The following is a 16,348-nucleotide window of genomic DNA, read 5'->3' as shown; positions in this document are numbered from 1 at the left end:
CCTTTTGTACCAAAATTCCAGATCTTTATCTTGCAGATATTTCTTTCTGATAGTAAGACTCCACAGACCATCACCAAAAATGCCTCTCCACAGCGATTTGCATAAGAGCGCTCTTCCAAAAGATCGCATATCAAGCAAGCCCCAACCACCTAGCTTCTTAGGCACAGAGATTTTGTCCAGCTTCGACAAATGGATTTTGCTCTGATTGGAGTTTCCACCCCATAAAAAATTTGCCAACAGTCTGTTCATTTTATTAATGATGCTCGCTGGAAGGAAGAAGATATGAGCCCAATAAACCGCTAATTACGCTAAGACTGCCTGAGTAAGAACGAATCTACCTGCCAGAAAGAATGTCTTAAATTCCCAGCCTAAGATCCTTTTATAGAATCTTTCCAACAACCATTACCAATCCCAATCCGCTTTAGAGTAGCCCTTGGCCTTTAATTAAACTGCATTGATCGCGATGTTAAATGATCAACTTCCAATCTCGTGAATGGGCGTAATGCTAGAGAATTTAAGTTATTGGCGTAGTTTAACAACTTTCTTTTAATCCAATATTCTCTTTTATAAATATTAAAAGATAAAAATATAAATAAATTAAAATGATTAAAAACGAAAAAACACTCCACATGAAAATATAATTAATTTTCTGTAGTTGTGTTTGGTTGAATGTTTCTTCGATGTGCCATTAAAAAATGAAGAACTTAGAAGAAAAATACTTGTGTCATGTGGCTTCAATTTTGGTCCCGTATTTTCTTCAATATAAAGAATTCTTCGGTGTCACGAGACTATCATTTGGAGGTTGAAGGCCGATTTGGTTATAAAAATAAATAAATTCTATTTACCGGTAGCTACTGCGTCTAACCTCTTTTTTTTCAGAAAGAAAAGCAAGAAAAGCATTTTATAAGGAAATATATTTTACATCATAAAATTGATGGGTTTTTTTAAACAAGATCGCGATAGAGAAAGTCTATGATATGAAGATAACAGCATAGCCTTGATATCAGAAACATTACATAGAAAGATAATGTGGCAAAAAAGCTCATTGCTGGAAAAAAGCTTATCACTAATAAGACATATAGCACCTCTGATCAGAGTCTACAAAAACAAAATTGAAAACTTTATACCCAAACAGACAAGAAGCTGTCATGTGGGAGGAGGATAGAGTGCCAATACTGAAGATAGGACGAAATTGGAGAAGATGTTTGAGTCTTCAAAAATTTTTAGATTCCTCCATTTCCAGAGGCCTCAGATTGTTGTGGGAAGGATTGGGCGAATGTTTGCATTTTGTCCTCCCCACCAGGTGAAAGCTGGAGACGAAGCCCGAGCGCCCAGCACGTTCAGTCCATGAAGACCATACTTCCATCGTCCATACAGCAAGAAAATAAAGGGGAGAAAATTCAGGATGAGAGTTCAGTAGGTAAAACGCCGAGGGAGAGTGCGTGCCGAGGAATCAAGCTTTGAAACTATTTAAACAGAAGGCCAGAAGTACAACGAAGTCCAGAAGACTGTAGGTGGCAAGATAATGAAAAAGGTGGCGAAGGCATCGCTCGGACCAGAGTAAAAACAGACCAAAGCAAGGCTGCCAGACCAAAAAAACGTAATAAGGGAAGATAATAGCTTGTGCAGCCAGTTACCACTTACAGCATGTTGCGTTACGTGTCTGGCGTTCTCAAGGATGAGTGAAAGGTGACGTCAGGGAAATGATAACTCGTTGCAGCTCCGCATTGATTGCAAGAGACGCATGGAAGCAGAGGGTTACAGAGAGTGACAGGCTACAGACGCTGAGACGCTGGCTTCGCTCTCTCTACTGGGTCTAAGCTCCTTGCACTTTTGTGTCCTCGTATTAACCAGTATTGCGGTGTGCATGTGGAGTTCTAATTTAATCCAACGTCCGAGGTCGTTAATCATCCAATTCCACGACACGTGTTATCAATAATTTGATTGAATTTGGCAATGAAATTAAAAAAAGAAAAATAAAAATTAAAGGCAAAACTATCATTGCAGAAGGCGCAGACAAGAAAGTTGCGATTACATGAAAGTAACTAGGCTTCTCCTCAACACTGGATGAAGTGGCAGAAGGGGATTGGTCTGTTACTTATCCTTCATATGTGTGTGAGCGAAGCCATGGAATTGTTGCAGAAGAAAAGAAATGGGATTGTTACAGAACAAATTGATGAACACACCCTATCGCGGATCTGACAATGATATCGTTAAGCGTCCTCGCATCTTTGTTGCTTCTCCTCTCGCCACATTTCTCACTGAAATTTTACATGTTTGAGCCGAAGAACAGTTATCAACTCAAATAGAAAATATTCATCATCTTACCCTTTTATTGATTTTATTAGAATAAGATTGACAACCCTTCCACCCAAAAAAAGACCGTTGCATCTCCTGTTTTTCAGAACGAAAAAGCATCAGTTGCATCTCCTGTTTGCGTTACAGGAATATTGTACAACTCCTCGTTACTTTTAAAATATCAAATATATTACACTGCTAAAGGACCTTTTTCCAAGCAAGCAATACCCATGCAGCATCATGTATATGCTGTAGGATTTACTGATCGATTGCTCCTTTCACCATTATTAATTTATTTTATAAGGTTTAATTTTAAAATGAAATATGCTTATATTTTTATTTTTAAATATGAGGTTTAATTTTAAGTTGAGATATGTTATTGTTTAACTTCATAATTTTTATGTTTAAATATGATTGATTTATAAAATGATTTTCTAATTTTTTTACTACCGCATATATATTTTATAAAAGTTTTATTGAGAATTACTTATATATTATTGTTGAATGATGCTTGGTTAAGCTTTGGCTTTGGGTGCAGAGATGTGGATTGCATGTTTAATTAGGTTATTCTAATAATTTTATGAGCAATTCTTACATCACTCATGGTTTATCTTCATTTAATTGTGTGTAAATCAATTACACAAAATCATTAAAATAAGGTCATAAAGATTTAATTTATATAACTTTGTACATGAATTGAATTAAATGCTTTTGTAATCACTTGGTTCAAGCTAATAATTAAGTAATATTCTCTTGCAAATTTGCGTGGTAGTTAATAATTAAGTAATATCCTTTTGCAAATTTGTGTGGTAGTTAATAATTAAGTAATATCTTTTTGCAAATTTATGTGGTAGTGATGCATCTTGCTTTGCATTTTGACATGTTGATACTTCCAATTAAAGTGTCATTAAACAATATTGGTTATCATAACTACAAGTTAGAGTACCATTGTTCTTATCCATTAAGCTGAGAGCATTTCTTTTAAGTTCCGTGCTTGTTGAATTGAGCAAAGAGGATTTCAAGAAGGAATTGGAGGTCCGAGGTCTTGTTTGTGCATTGAATTTGGGTAGGAGACGACAAGGGCTCGTGATAATTCTTATTATGCTCAATTCCAATAGTATATCCATCAAGTTCTTGCTACTTACTAACATTTGATTCACATATGATTTGATTTCTATAATAGAGGGTACTGAGGTGCCAATAAGACTCAAGGTATGCTAAAATATTAAGAACAAATCTTACACATAAATATAGATAGTCAAGCTTAAAATTGAGTCTAATTATGTAGTTTAATTTAAAAATTACAGCCATAGATGCTGATATTTTTATGTAAAATTTGCACAGGCATCCTCTTCGCTTTATGTGTATGCACAAAGACCAAGGGATTTGTTAATCTATATAAAACAACGGTATAACAATCTATTTATATTTTTAACAGAAAATGGTAAGTAAATCACATTATTGGTTTCAATAAATCTCGACATAACGCTAAAATTTGGTTGCAGGAGTAAATGACTTCCATGTGGAGAACTTTGATCCATTGGTTGATGAAGGATTGAATGATACCTGATGTATAAATCACTGTTCAGAGCATTTGTGCTACATACTTCAAGCCATAAGGTACAAGTGAAGCACTATGACATTCATAATCTATTTCATTCCATTATTATATATATTGTAATCAAACAAAAAAGAGAAGATGTGTATAATTCTTTGTAGTACAAAGTCTCTGTGAAGCACTATTATATACAACTGCAGTTTTAATTATTATTTTTTCCAAAGCACAGATAGTAGAAAATCCAAAAGCTATAATATGATGTTTTGTAGGGAAGGTGTGGATGACTATGGATTCTTTGCTTGGTCGCTTATGGATAACTTTGAATGGGGATTTAGCTATACATCTCGATTTGGTTTTATTTATATTGATTATAAAGATGGTTTCAAGAGATACGCTAAAGCATCTGCTCATTGGTATAAAAAGGTTCTTGTTGGAATGATGAAAAACTTGTGTCATGCTCCATTGAGCTTAGTCACTCAACCAGGGAAAGTTTGAAAAAATATTCAGACTAAATGTATACGTTTGTAACTGGTTAAAAGAAACAGGTTATCCCACTCTGGAAAACAGGTTTTACATGTATCCTCCTCCACCAACCATAAATAATTAATCAGGTGTGTCACACATTGATATTCTTTATTCGAGGTATGTCACCATATTTCTAGAGGTATGCTCCATTTTTAATTGAATGTTGGAAGCGTAGAAGTTGATTACTTATCAACACTGAACACATTTTCTTTTTGTAAGTTCGACATTGGTGAGGCTACACCATGGTCATGTCCAAGAATAACACCCGAATAGGGCGGAGAATTGAACTGATGACTTAACATCTAGGAGTGCCTTAACAACATACTAGGTCATCTATTCAAGACCCCATGGACAACACTTAACACATTTAAATCAACCATGCCAATCATTATCTAGATGGACATTAGTTAGACACTCGTGACATTTAAGTAGAAATAATAATAATAAGAAAATAAATAACGACACTTACGAAGGTGCCTGTATACATTATGACTGTACATTTGTTTGACTGGTGACGTTGAAATATAAATGCAGATTTTCCACTTCATATATCAATTTGCAATTTTCCTGAAAACATAACTTCCACTTGAATGGTAGGGACCACAGCAACCCAAAACACTTGTTATATAAATAAGATTTGATACAATACTACGACATATCAATACCATATGCCCAAAAAAACTATAACTCACTTCACATGACACTTGTTCATATATTTTTTTTAATTAATCAATTTAGATAAAATAACAAAAAGTGCATAACTACTTTGAAGATATTTCTCAACCTTTGATTTGTGTAAACTACTAAGAATAATCTAGAATATTTTAGTATGGATATTTCCATAGCCAATAAATTATTGGTGATGATTTCATAGAATTGTGTGTGGAAAACATGGATATTTCCATAGTCAATAAATTATTGGTGATGATTTCATAGAATTATGTGTGGGAATCATGTGTTTGCCCAAATTATTGGTGATGATTTCATAGAATTGTGTGTTGGAATCATGTGTTTTCCCACTATTTCAGGTGAACTTTTCACCCATCTTGAGGGGCTTGAAGTTTACTGATGATATGAAGAATGCTAGACTCCTATAGATAGAGGATAATGTTAAAAAATTTAACCGTTAGAGGATAAATAAATATACTAGAAATGAAGCAATCACTAATTAATATTGATTTTTAATAAAGGAGACTTAGAAACAGAGCAAAACAAAATTAAATTATTAATGAATTAAATAATCAACTAATAAATTTGAGTTGAATAAAAGATCAATTTTAATTTAATTGAAAATGTCAAATCTCTCCAATGTAAAAAGATGCATTATAGGATAATAAATTATTATAGACTTAATTAATAAAATTATTATTATAGACTTAATTGATTAAATTTATCTTTAACAATTAATTTTTTTAACACCATCCTTTATTTATAGGGTCTAACACTCTTATATCATCAATAAGCTTTAAGCCACTTAATAAGATGGGTGAAGGGTTCACCCGAAACATTGGGCAAACACATGATTGCGACATACAATTCTCCAAAAATAATCACATTTATTCCAAAATAAACACATCTATCAACCTAATCATATCTTAACAAATTACAAGAAAACTTTTAATTTATACACCAATCATATTTTAAAATATAAATTTTTAAATGTATTAAAATATATATATATTATATATGAGAAAAAATAGCTATAATTAAAAAACAAATAAATTACTATAAATTTGCTTTGGAAAATAATATAATGTTACTTTGAAAAATGTTAATAAGAAAATTCATTTATTTATTACTAAATTTCTATAGTGCTATGGATTAGCTTGTTGACCACTATTAGTCTAGCATTGACCAATCCAAGTTATAATGTTTAACTTTGAAAAACAAATATTTATTTTTCAAATATTTGATTGGATCATAATTTTGAAGATATAGCCTTTGTGCCATGTGGATAATTGCTTCATATTTTTTTGGCATAAATTTTGGATGTAGTTGTAATATTTATGCCATGCTTTTTAAATATTTGTGCCATAAATTTTCATTTGTTAAGATTCATAATTAAAATCCTTGAAAATAGATCATACTCACCTAAATAATCTATTTATCATCATTTAAGACATACCATAATTTAATAATTTAAGCAAGTATTTCCATAAAAAATGAATAGAAATAAGATGGAAATACATATACCTACTTATAATTACTACTTACAATTATATATGTTTTCTTCAATACTTTAACTCATAAGAGTAAAAGTGTAAATGTGCCAATTTAGAAGTCCATATTCCTTAATAGGTCATTAGCTTTTCTACTTCAAGTATCAATTTGCAATTTATCTGAATGCATAAAATCCACTTAAGTGGCAAGGACTACACTACTCTACAACACTTATTTGTATGATAAACGATTAGGTAATTATGTACACATGATTTTTTAGGATAACCAACAATGAAAACAACCATCTCTAGTTGTTATCTCTTTATTTTTTAATGCTATTTCTCACTGACTTATCATCATTATTCAAAAAAAATATGGTAGTGGCTAAAGGGCAAACTTTATTTCTGCCAGAAATATCTGAGTATTGGTCCATTAACCAATTTCGTTATGTGCAAAGAATATGGTCAAATTGAAAAACAAAAAGGGTCACTATAGTCGAGTTGGAAGAAGACACAGTCCCTGATGATGATCAACGATGATGAAGGGTTGCTAATGATGATAATAATGAAAATGAAGATTAATAAAGTGAAAGATGAAAATGAAGATTAACAAAGTGAAGGCACCATCTCTGCCCCTGAAGATGATTCATTTGAGTTACATCATTTTATTTTAAACCATTTATTCATTGCGTGTGTGTCACTAAGTGCTGAAATTCGATGAACGGTTGTCGGCTTCAAATCACCACGTTGAAAATGTATATGTTTGGCCGGAAGGACCTACGGTCGAGCCCACACTCCTTTCCAGACGAACACGTGTTCATGGAACTGCCTATCGACAGTCTACATTTCACCTCTCGCCATAGCCATCTGCTCGTAGCTCTATTACACCACCTACATGCTCAAATCCTGCCCATGCATGGCCCCGCTTCCTGAATAGGGGTACGTGGAACGCTATCGCTCTAAGCTTCATGCAGGCCTACCTCTATTTAAGCCTGCGCATATTGTTTCAATCGGTTTCCTTCCTCCAGCCTCGAGGGCTGGAGGCTCTCTTCGTTTCTGCATCTCCGTATGTCTCTTGCGGTCTGTTCATGGCTTGTCGCTCCTGGCTTCGCGCGGCTCCCTCTCAGGTCAGTTTTTTATCCTTTTATCCTCTATAACGTTTAGTCGTTAATTTTTCTTTCTGTCAGGAAAGATCCTTCGTTATATGATAATCCTGTTCGGACAATAGGGGATTTTGTCTGGATAGACTTTGCGTTTTCTTTCTTGGACTCAGGTGTTAGTTGTTCGGGATATGCTTCTGGGCAACATGCATATTGCAATTTCTGTCTGCGATTCTAGATAGGCTGCTTATCGTTATTACATGGATTAATCATTCTGGCCTCTTCTATCTATTGTCTTTCCTGCTTAATGCGGATGTGGTTTAGTGCATTCATGAGCAGAATCAGAGCCTCGTTTTACATCTATAGTCCATGTCGAGATATTCGTTTTCGCATCTGTAAATGGTGGTGTGTTTTTCACTGTTGCTGCTGTTGCATCGACTGTAACTCTTGATCCCGCCATCGACTCTCCTCGAGGACGTGAGGTTTTTCCGTCTACCCTCCCGGAATCCATTTTGTCTATCCCCCCGGAATTCCTTTCAAATCCTTTTTCCGTCGTCATTTCGCATTTTCAAAGTTTCCTCCATCTGGCTCTATTAATGTAATCTGCCACCTTTTCTATCAACATGGCAAAACGGCGGCAGGCTCCCGTCACCTTTCTCCAAAGGGACTTTTTCTAGATTATTCTTTGATTTTGGGTCGGTCCTTTTCCCGTCCTTTATCCTCAGAGATCCTTCTCTCCAGGCAACATTCTCCGCTGGTTTCTCTCCCTGAGATCTTCTTTTGTACGAGGGATCCTTCTCCTGGCATCTTCTTTAGTACGGGGGATCCTTTTACAGGGATTTTTTTCTGATCTCCTGACTATTTCATTCCTCTCGGGATGGCCACAGACAGTGACTCACCGGCCACCAAGGAACTTTTTGCCGCGGCAATACAAGCTGAGACAGACCATAATTTGATCCAGAGAAATCCTCGATGGCACTCCACGCTGTCCGACTTCCTGCCACCAGGGCTAAGGGACCCTCCCCTCTCGGGGACCATTGATTCTAACCGTTTCACAAAGGGATGCCACAAGCAAAAAGGTCCAGTCAAAACGGTTCCTCAACCGGCTGTCTCTGTTACAGGTCCAACTCTGGTAGAACAAATCGAGAGCCTCCAAAGGCTCGCCCTTGTGGGGAAATGGTATTTTCCGGAGCTCGATGAAACACAGATAAGAAGTTGGGTCTCCAAATCCTGGACTCCCATTATAGGTTACACTCCAATCATCTCTCGGTTAATGAAGGACTGGTTCTCCTTCCATTTCCAAAAAGAGGAAGACCTGGAATTGATTCTGAATCGGCCATGGGTTTCGGGCCGAAGTTTTCTTCCTCTCACAAGATGGTATCTTGGTTTCGATCCTCTTAAGAACACCCCCACCCACAGCATGATTTGGGTCAAACTTCCGAACCTTCCTCTGCAGCTGTGGACGCCTGAGATTCTCGCCACTATCGGAGGTGCCATTGGAAAATTCATTTACGTCGACCCCTGGGTCCGAGGTGAAAAGGACAAGAGAATTGCATGGATTCTTATAGAAAGACCATATAAAGGGGGTTATCCCGACCAAATCGAGATCTCTTGGGATGGAGCAAAGATCCTCCAAAGGCTCGATTATTGGGGCATTCCGTTCCGTTGTTCCGCATGCCATCGCACCGGCCATCTAGTCAAAGATTGTCACTATCGCAGACGCAGACTCCGTCCCCTCTCTCGGGTCAATGAGGAAAATGATGGATCTGTCTCTCGCTCCGATAAAGCTGGCCCCCTGGGGGAGAATTTTTCTTTCCAATCTGCAGATTACAGATGTTCAAAAGAGGTCTCCCAGCTCAGACCAGAATCGCCAATATTCACAGGTTTTAGAAGCACTCCTATCTCGCCGGGGGCAACCGAGGTGATCCCTTCTTCTCCAAATCCCATCTCGAAGGAAGATTTTTACAGCTCCCCTGTCAATGAACAGCATGAAGAGGCTCCTGTTACTGCCCCCCCGACCATGAACGTCTCAGACTTTGTGGTCGGCTCTCATCCCATCATCATCTCCTCCTCCACGTCCCCCCCCTCTGCTACCCAAAAAGGGAAAGAAGTCCACCTCTCCCCGACCCCTTTCAATTCCCCATCGGACTCCCCGGTCAACACTCTTGATAGTGACATCGAACACCTGCTCAACTGTAACCCTCCTGTTTTGGAACCTTTGACAATACATAAACCATCCTTCCCCTCTATCAGTCCCAACTCGGCCAAAAACATCACTGTCAGAAAAAAGACCCGTGGTGGGAGTCGTCACTATAAAGGCCGGGCTATATCCTCTGAATTGGGATTATCAAACCTCCCCCTTATTGATGTTCCTATCTTCGAGTCCCCTCCTCCTCAGCCCCTTAGAGCAAGCTCGGCTGGCCAGCCGTCCAAATGACCTTCCTTATCTCTTACAATATCAGGGGCCTTGGAGCCGGCCCTAAGTTCTTGGCTCTAAAGGGCACTTTCCTCTCTGCTCGGCCCTCTATCATCTTCATTCAAGAGACTATGCACCCCAGCACGGTCTCCTTAGCTTTCTTCCGCAAGATGGTTCCTAATTGGCACATGGCCGCCACTAATGCGGAAGGTCACTCAGGAGGATTGGTTTCCATGTGGCACCCTAATTTGATCAAGGCAAAGGCATTTAAATGCTCCGCAGGCATACTTCTCTCTGCAACTATTAGAGGGCGCCCGAATTCAATAAATTTGCTGAATATATATGCCCCTTACAGGCACAGATCTCCCTTTTGGGATTCTTTATTCTCCACAGGCATTATGGACATTAATTCGTTGCTAGTTGCTGGCGACCTCAACCTCACTTTATGTACAGAAGAATGCTGGGGGCATGGCCAACCAATTGACAGGTTGGCGGTCAGAATGCGGAGGGAGTTTTTTAACCGGAACCTTGTCGACATCTGCCCGGTCGTTATGTCCCCCACTTGGGACAATGGCAGATTGGGCTCCGCCTTCATAGCGAAAAGGATAGATCGCTTTCTTGTGCACGCCAGTGTTATCCTTCAATGGGGGATGCCACATGCTAAGACAGGTGGGGAGCTCACCTCCGACCACAAGCCCATTTTCCTTGAATGGGCACAGGCGGATCGAAGAATGGGATACTCTTTTAAATTCAACTCCATCCACCTTCAGGACGAATCCTTCAATGAATTTATAAAAAAATGCTGGGAGGAGATCATCAGTTCTCAAGATGCTTTCCTTCTAACATTTCGGGACAAGATTCAACTTCTAAGAGATAAAACAAAGACATGGCAGCATTCAAAGAAGCTAAAGGATGCACAGGATCTTATCGACATCAACTCAGAAATAGACAGAATTGCTTCCTCTATTCATACCAGTGGCAGAACGATCGAAAAGGTCTCCTCCTTGTGCTCCCTCGAAAGGAAAAAACATGCTCTACTCATGGGATTGTCCAACATGGCACAAAAGATTCCCTCATTTGGTCCATCGACTCCAACATTCATCTCATCTCTGTCCGGAAAATATACTCCTCCATCATTGCTGATCTCCCTCCCCTTCCCTCTGTTTTTCCAGTTAAGTTCTGGAAGGCCCCTTGCCCTCTAAAAACCATTCTTTTCTCTTGGCTGCTCTTCTTCGATAAGAACCTCACATGGGATGTTTTACAGAGGAAAGGTTGGCATGGTCCTGGCAGATGCCTTCTCTGCCTCCTGGAGAATGAATCCAACTCCCACATGTTTCTCCAATGCCCTGCCGCCCAAGCAATCTGGTATGAACTCTCGACACTCTTCGGTTTTCCTCACTGTTTATTCTCCTCTGTACAGGATGCTTTTTTATGGTGGGCAGATCAAAGTTCCGATAGACAGGCTCTTTTCTGCCTTACATGCTGGAATATCTGGACGTGGAGGAACATGCGCATCTTTCAGGGCTCCTGCCTGCCGCTGGTCTCCATTCTGCCTTTTATTATGGGATCCATGCCCTCTCAGATCTGACTGCCGAGACCTTCCTGCATCAGCGCATTGAAGCTCGGTTTTTTCTTATATGTCAATGATTCTCTCAATATTATCCAAAGGCTGTAATATTTGTTTCTCTGGATCCCTCTTTATTTTAGGCACACTCATTATCTTGGCGCAGTTTCAATCGCACAATTGCTCTCTATTTTGATATCCATGTCAACTCATGCGCACATATTCTATTTTTATGCTCCACATGCTGCTGTCTCCTTCTACGCAATCATATGCGCTCATCTGGATCCAATTATATATGTATTTTCTTCCCTCGTCTTTGTGACCGAGGACTTGATGCATTATATTCAGAACATTACACCAAGACTGCGGTCTTCAAATTGTATCCACGATCCATATATTACTCTCAATATATAACATGACGATTTTTTCTTACTGAAAAAAAATATATAAGTTTTTTATGCGAAGATTAAGAAATAATTTGACGAAATCTTGAAGTAAACTAGAAATGTACTTTTAAGAGGTGATTTTCCGATAGGCGATTTTCTTTAAAAACAATGGGAAATAGCAAATGGGTTTTCATCTGAGAGACTGGGTCGGTGCTGACCTTTCAAACCATGCTGGGAATCCGGTTGCGTCAAATCGACTTATGTCCAAAAGTTGAGCTTCACTGGCATAACATGAGAACTAGCCGCTACGTTTTTCTTTTATTGCACACAGCATTTGCTCATATCGCAGGCGATTCAAATCCCCAAACAACCAATTTTGACTTCTGTTCTGGGACTAGTACCCAAAACCAGGTCCGGTTGCGGTTATAATCAGTAGTCTTTTTTTTGAATTTCTTAAAATGTATTTTTGAATGTATAATTGAATTTAATATTCTGAAAACTCCAAAGACATTTAGATTATGTGAATCATACAATTCAAACTTGTGATTCTAATAAAATTCTACCCAATAAAATTGACAAAAAAAACCAAAACTTGAAAAAATTAAACTACATCAACAATGCCCTTGGTCCATTCTGTTGATTCTAAATGGTTAATAATGATTATTCTCGTACATTGCATATATTCATGATGTTAATATGGGTTATCCAAACACTCCAAATAAAATTTACTATTTAAAAAAAGTAATTATACCCTTTTGTGTACCAAGCGAGTGCTAAATATTAATTTTTAAAGGAAAACATTACTTGTATTGTAGGTTCTTGAGCTAGAATTCTCCACCACCCTCATTGAGCTACACTGAGATACTGGATGATGTCAAGGTGGTTCCAGTTGTTAATTAAAGTTAGAGATGGAAGGGTTCTGCTAAATTTAAAAGTAAATTTGGCAAAGGAACCCACAAGTAAAGCTACTACGCAATTTTATTTTTTCTTAATTTTGACTTAAGACTAATTGATGAACGGACCGTTGAGTTTCAATCTCAATGGTTTTTGGAAGATGGAAGGCCAAGTCAACCTTAGAGATAGGAAGGGCACAAACTTAGCATATTATTATAGTATTATACACTAGAGGCTTCTTGTTTTAGCTCAGCGAAGAAGGTTTTCAGTTTTCCGCATTAGGGTAGAGACAGAGGCCGAATCGCCTCAGTGGTTTTCTCAGCTAGCGTGCTTTACCTTCCAGGGCCGAGTTAGCCTACGTAGGAGGGCTGAATAGCCTGTACGAGTCCATATAGCTATGTATGCAGAGGCCGAGTTGGTTAGAAATATGCAAAAAAATGTGTTGAGGGTCAATGAATTGAAGGGGATTTTTTTGCCAATCAATTTCTGAGATTTTTGCTGAGCAGAATAATAAAACACACAAGTTGGCAGGGTTTCCCAGTTGGGGTTTCTTGGGTAATTTATGATGTATTTTTTATTGTGTGCTTGGTCTTAGTGAATTTATTTTATGTTGCTATTATTTGTTAGAATACTCAACGTATGTAGTAAAAGTGTTTGGAGTTCAGTTTTCAGTTTCTTCATTGCAAGATTTTTATTAAATTAGCAGTTGGGTATTAGAAAGCTAACATGGTATTAGAGGGGGTCTTTGCTTGAAGACCAGAAAACATGTTATTTTCCTCAAGAGCAAGTGAAAAACCCAGGAAAGGGGACACAGTTCACTTCAGGGGTTTCTAGTTGCGTGATCAAGACATAATCTGCACAGGGGCTTTCTTCTAGCATGCTCTGTGCAAGGGTTTTTGAGCAGTTCGAACTTGCAGAATGGCATATTTAGGGCTGAGATTTGAGGACTGCCTTGAAGGTGCCTCAAATTTATGTTTTTGGAAGGAGAGGATTGGTGTAGTGTTGTAGGAGCAAGGAATTTGGGAGTTCGTGGACTGTCCACTGGCCCAATCACAAGAAAGACGGAAGGGTTAGAAGAATAATTCTTGAAGGAGTCAAGGATCACATCGTACCTCACCTTTCTGGAAGAAGACAATTCACCATGTGGAGAGCTATCTTAAGGCTGAACCAGGGTACAAGTGAGTCCAGGAAGCTGGTACTCAGAGATAAACTAAAAATTATCAAGATGACTAAGTTTGAGTCCATGATTTTTTACTTGACCAAATTCACCCAAGTGAAGGACGAGTTAACCGGGGTTGAGACAGTGTTGGACAAAGACCTTGTCATTTTTGCATTATTGGGCTTTCCCAAGTCATGAGAAAACTTCACTGATGCAATGAGTGGCAGAGAAAAGCTTCTAGATTGGGAGCGACTATGGAGTGATTACGTGCAAGAGGATATCTGAAAGCAAACTAACTCTGGGTCTCATGCGAAAAATCAGGAAGAGGAAAACTTTGCCCTAGTTGGCAAAGGGGGCAAGGCCAAGGGCAAGAAAAATCTAGTAGGGGCCGAGTCCAGTTTTGCAGGCAGGAAGAAAAAAAAATCTTAATAAAGTGAAGTGCTTCTCTTGTCATCAGGTTGGGCACTACTCCACTAAGTGTTCAAATAGGAAGAAGGGATCCAAGAAGGATCACGTGGCAGTATCAACAAAGATGGAAGAGTTCACTTCTCAATTTGAGAAGGAATTTTTGCTCATAGCTTGCATGGCAAGCTCAATGGCTAGTAGTGTGTGGTATATTGACAGTGGAGCATCCTTTCATATGATAGGGAACATGGGATATTTTAGCCAGTTGACAGAGAAGGATATATGCAGTGTCATAAAGATGGAGATGATGGTAGGTACCTAGCACAGGGCATGGGTATTGTCAAGTTTGAGAGGGAGTCTAGGAATTCTCTCTACCTTAGAGATGTCATCTATGTCCCATGGTTGAAGAAAAACCTTGTTTTGGTCTCAACCTTGGAAAACAAAGGTTATGAGGTTATCTTCAGCAAAGGAAAGGTTATCCTCAAGCCCTTAAATTCTGGAGCCATGAAGCAAATTAGAGTGAGGGTCAAGAACCTCTACGAGTGACAGTTTAAGCCAGAAGCGGCCTTGAGTAGCAAAGAGATCAGTGCACATAGATGTGACCTCGAGGAGCTTTGGCATAGGCATATGGGTGACTTACACCATGGAGCGCTGAATATTTTTAGGGAGATTGCCACAAGGTTGCCATGGTACATTGTAGATCAACATGACGTGTGCATGGATTTAACACTTGGAAAGTATGCCAAGACATCCTTTTCTAACAGAGACAACAGAGCCAAGAGCATCTTGGAGCTGGTACATTTAGATGTACGCAGACCATTTTCCTCTCTATCCTTGATGGGATACAAATATTATGTCACCTTCATTGATGATCACTCGAGAAAGACTTGGATCTTCTTCATGAAGAAGAGAGATCAGGTCTTCTCGAAGTTTGTGGAGTTCAAAGCTTTGGTGGAGAACTAGACTGGTAGGATCAAGGCGCTGAGGTCAGACAATTATGGAGAGTACATTCCAACACCTTCAGAGATTTGTGTGGCAGGGAGAGCATTAGGAGAGAGTTCACCACACCTCATAACCCTCAGCAAAATGGGGTGGCTAAGTGCAAGAACTAGAGCATTGTTGGAGTGGCTAGGGCTATGTTGCATGACCAGGGGTTACCTATGTTTCTTTGGGCAGAGGCATGCAACACTACAATCTTTTTGTAGGACTAGATTACACATAGGGTGCTAGGTAGAGTCACACTAGAGGAGGCTTTCATAGGCAAGAAGCCTGCCATGTCTCGCTTTTGGATCTTTGGCAACCTTGTTTACTGCCATGTGTCTTCTAATAACTGGAAGAAGCTGGAGCCCACAATAGAGAAGGGCATTTTCGTGGGCTACAATGAGACATCTAAGGCATACAGGGTGTATATTCTAGCACTCAGGAAGACAGTGATTAGACGTGATGTGAAGTTCGAGGAAGAAAGGGCTCTCAAGAAGTCCTTGGAGTGCGAGCAGGGTGCAGAGCAGGAGGAGGAGTAACAAACTCCCAAGCGGGAGGCTCAACGAGTTTCTTAGGCTTCATCACAATCAGTTGTTGGACAAGCTGACCAACACGCAGTTGAGAAGAAAGCGCAGGAACAAGATGAGAGGGTAGAGTTAGAGGGGCCCACTTAGCTAATGACTCCCAGTCGAAGGAGAGGATGAGTGAGGTGGGCTAATCGGTTGATAAGGGAGGCTCATGAGAGAGTTGGAACTCCTAGCTCCACATTCAGATAGAGTAAACAACCACAAAGATATCCCTGGTACATGGCACTTATAACTTGTTAAATTATGCAACTAGGGTCAAATTCCACTTTGGACATCTCATATAATGGAGATAATTATTGCATTGAATTCTTGTTTT

The 16,348-nt window shown here is 38.9% G+C and overlaps 1 pseudogene across 1 annotated transcript in view; it reads left to right on the top strand.

The window, feature by feature from the left end:
* Positions 1-13,161: 13,161 nt before the first annotated feature.
* Positions 13,162-16,348, top strand: part of LOC149205306 (UDP-N-acetylmuramoyl-L-alanyl-D-glutamate--2,6-diaminopimelate ligase MurE homolog, chloroplastic pseudogene) — a 61,896-nt pseudogene continuing 58,709 nt past the window's right edge. The window contains exon 1 of the transcript XR_016252438.1: positions 13,162-13,455. The product of XR_016252438.1 is annotated as a UDP-N-acetylmuramoyl-L-alanyl-D-glutamate--2,6-diaminopimelate ligase MurE homolog, chloroplastic pseudogene (transcript). The remainder of the gene's footprint in view (positions 13,456-16,348) is intronic.

This window comes from Pinus tabuliformis, chromosome 1_2 (genome assembly GCF_031772625.1).
Source record: "Pinus tabuliformis cultivar Carrire ecotype Pingquan chromosome 1_2, CPIR1, whole genome shotgun sequence".
NCBI lineage: Eukaryota > Viridiplantae > Streptophyta > Pinopsida > Pinales > Pinaceae > Pinus > Pinus tabuliformis.
Note: the sequence above shows the minus strand (reverse complement) of the source record. Positions and strands in the feature narration are given on the sequence as shown.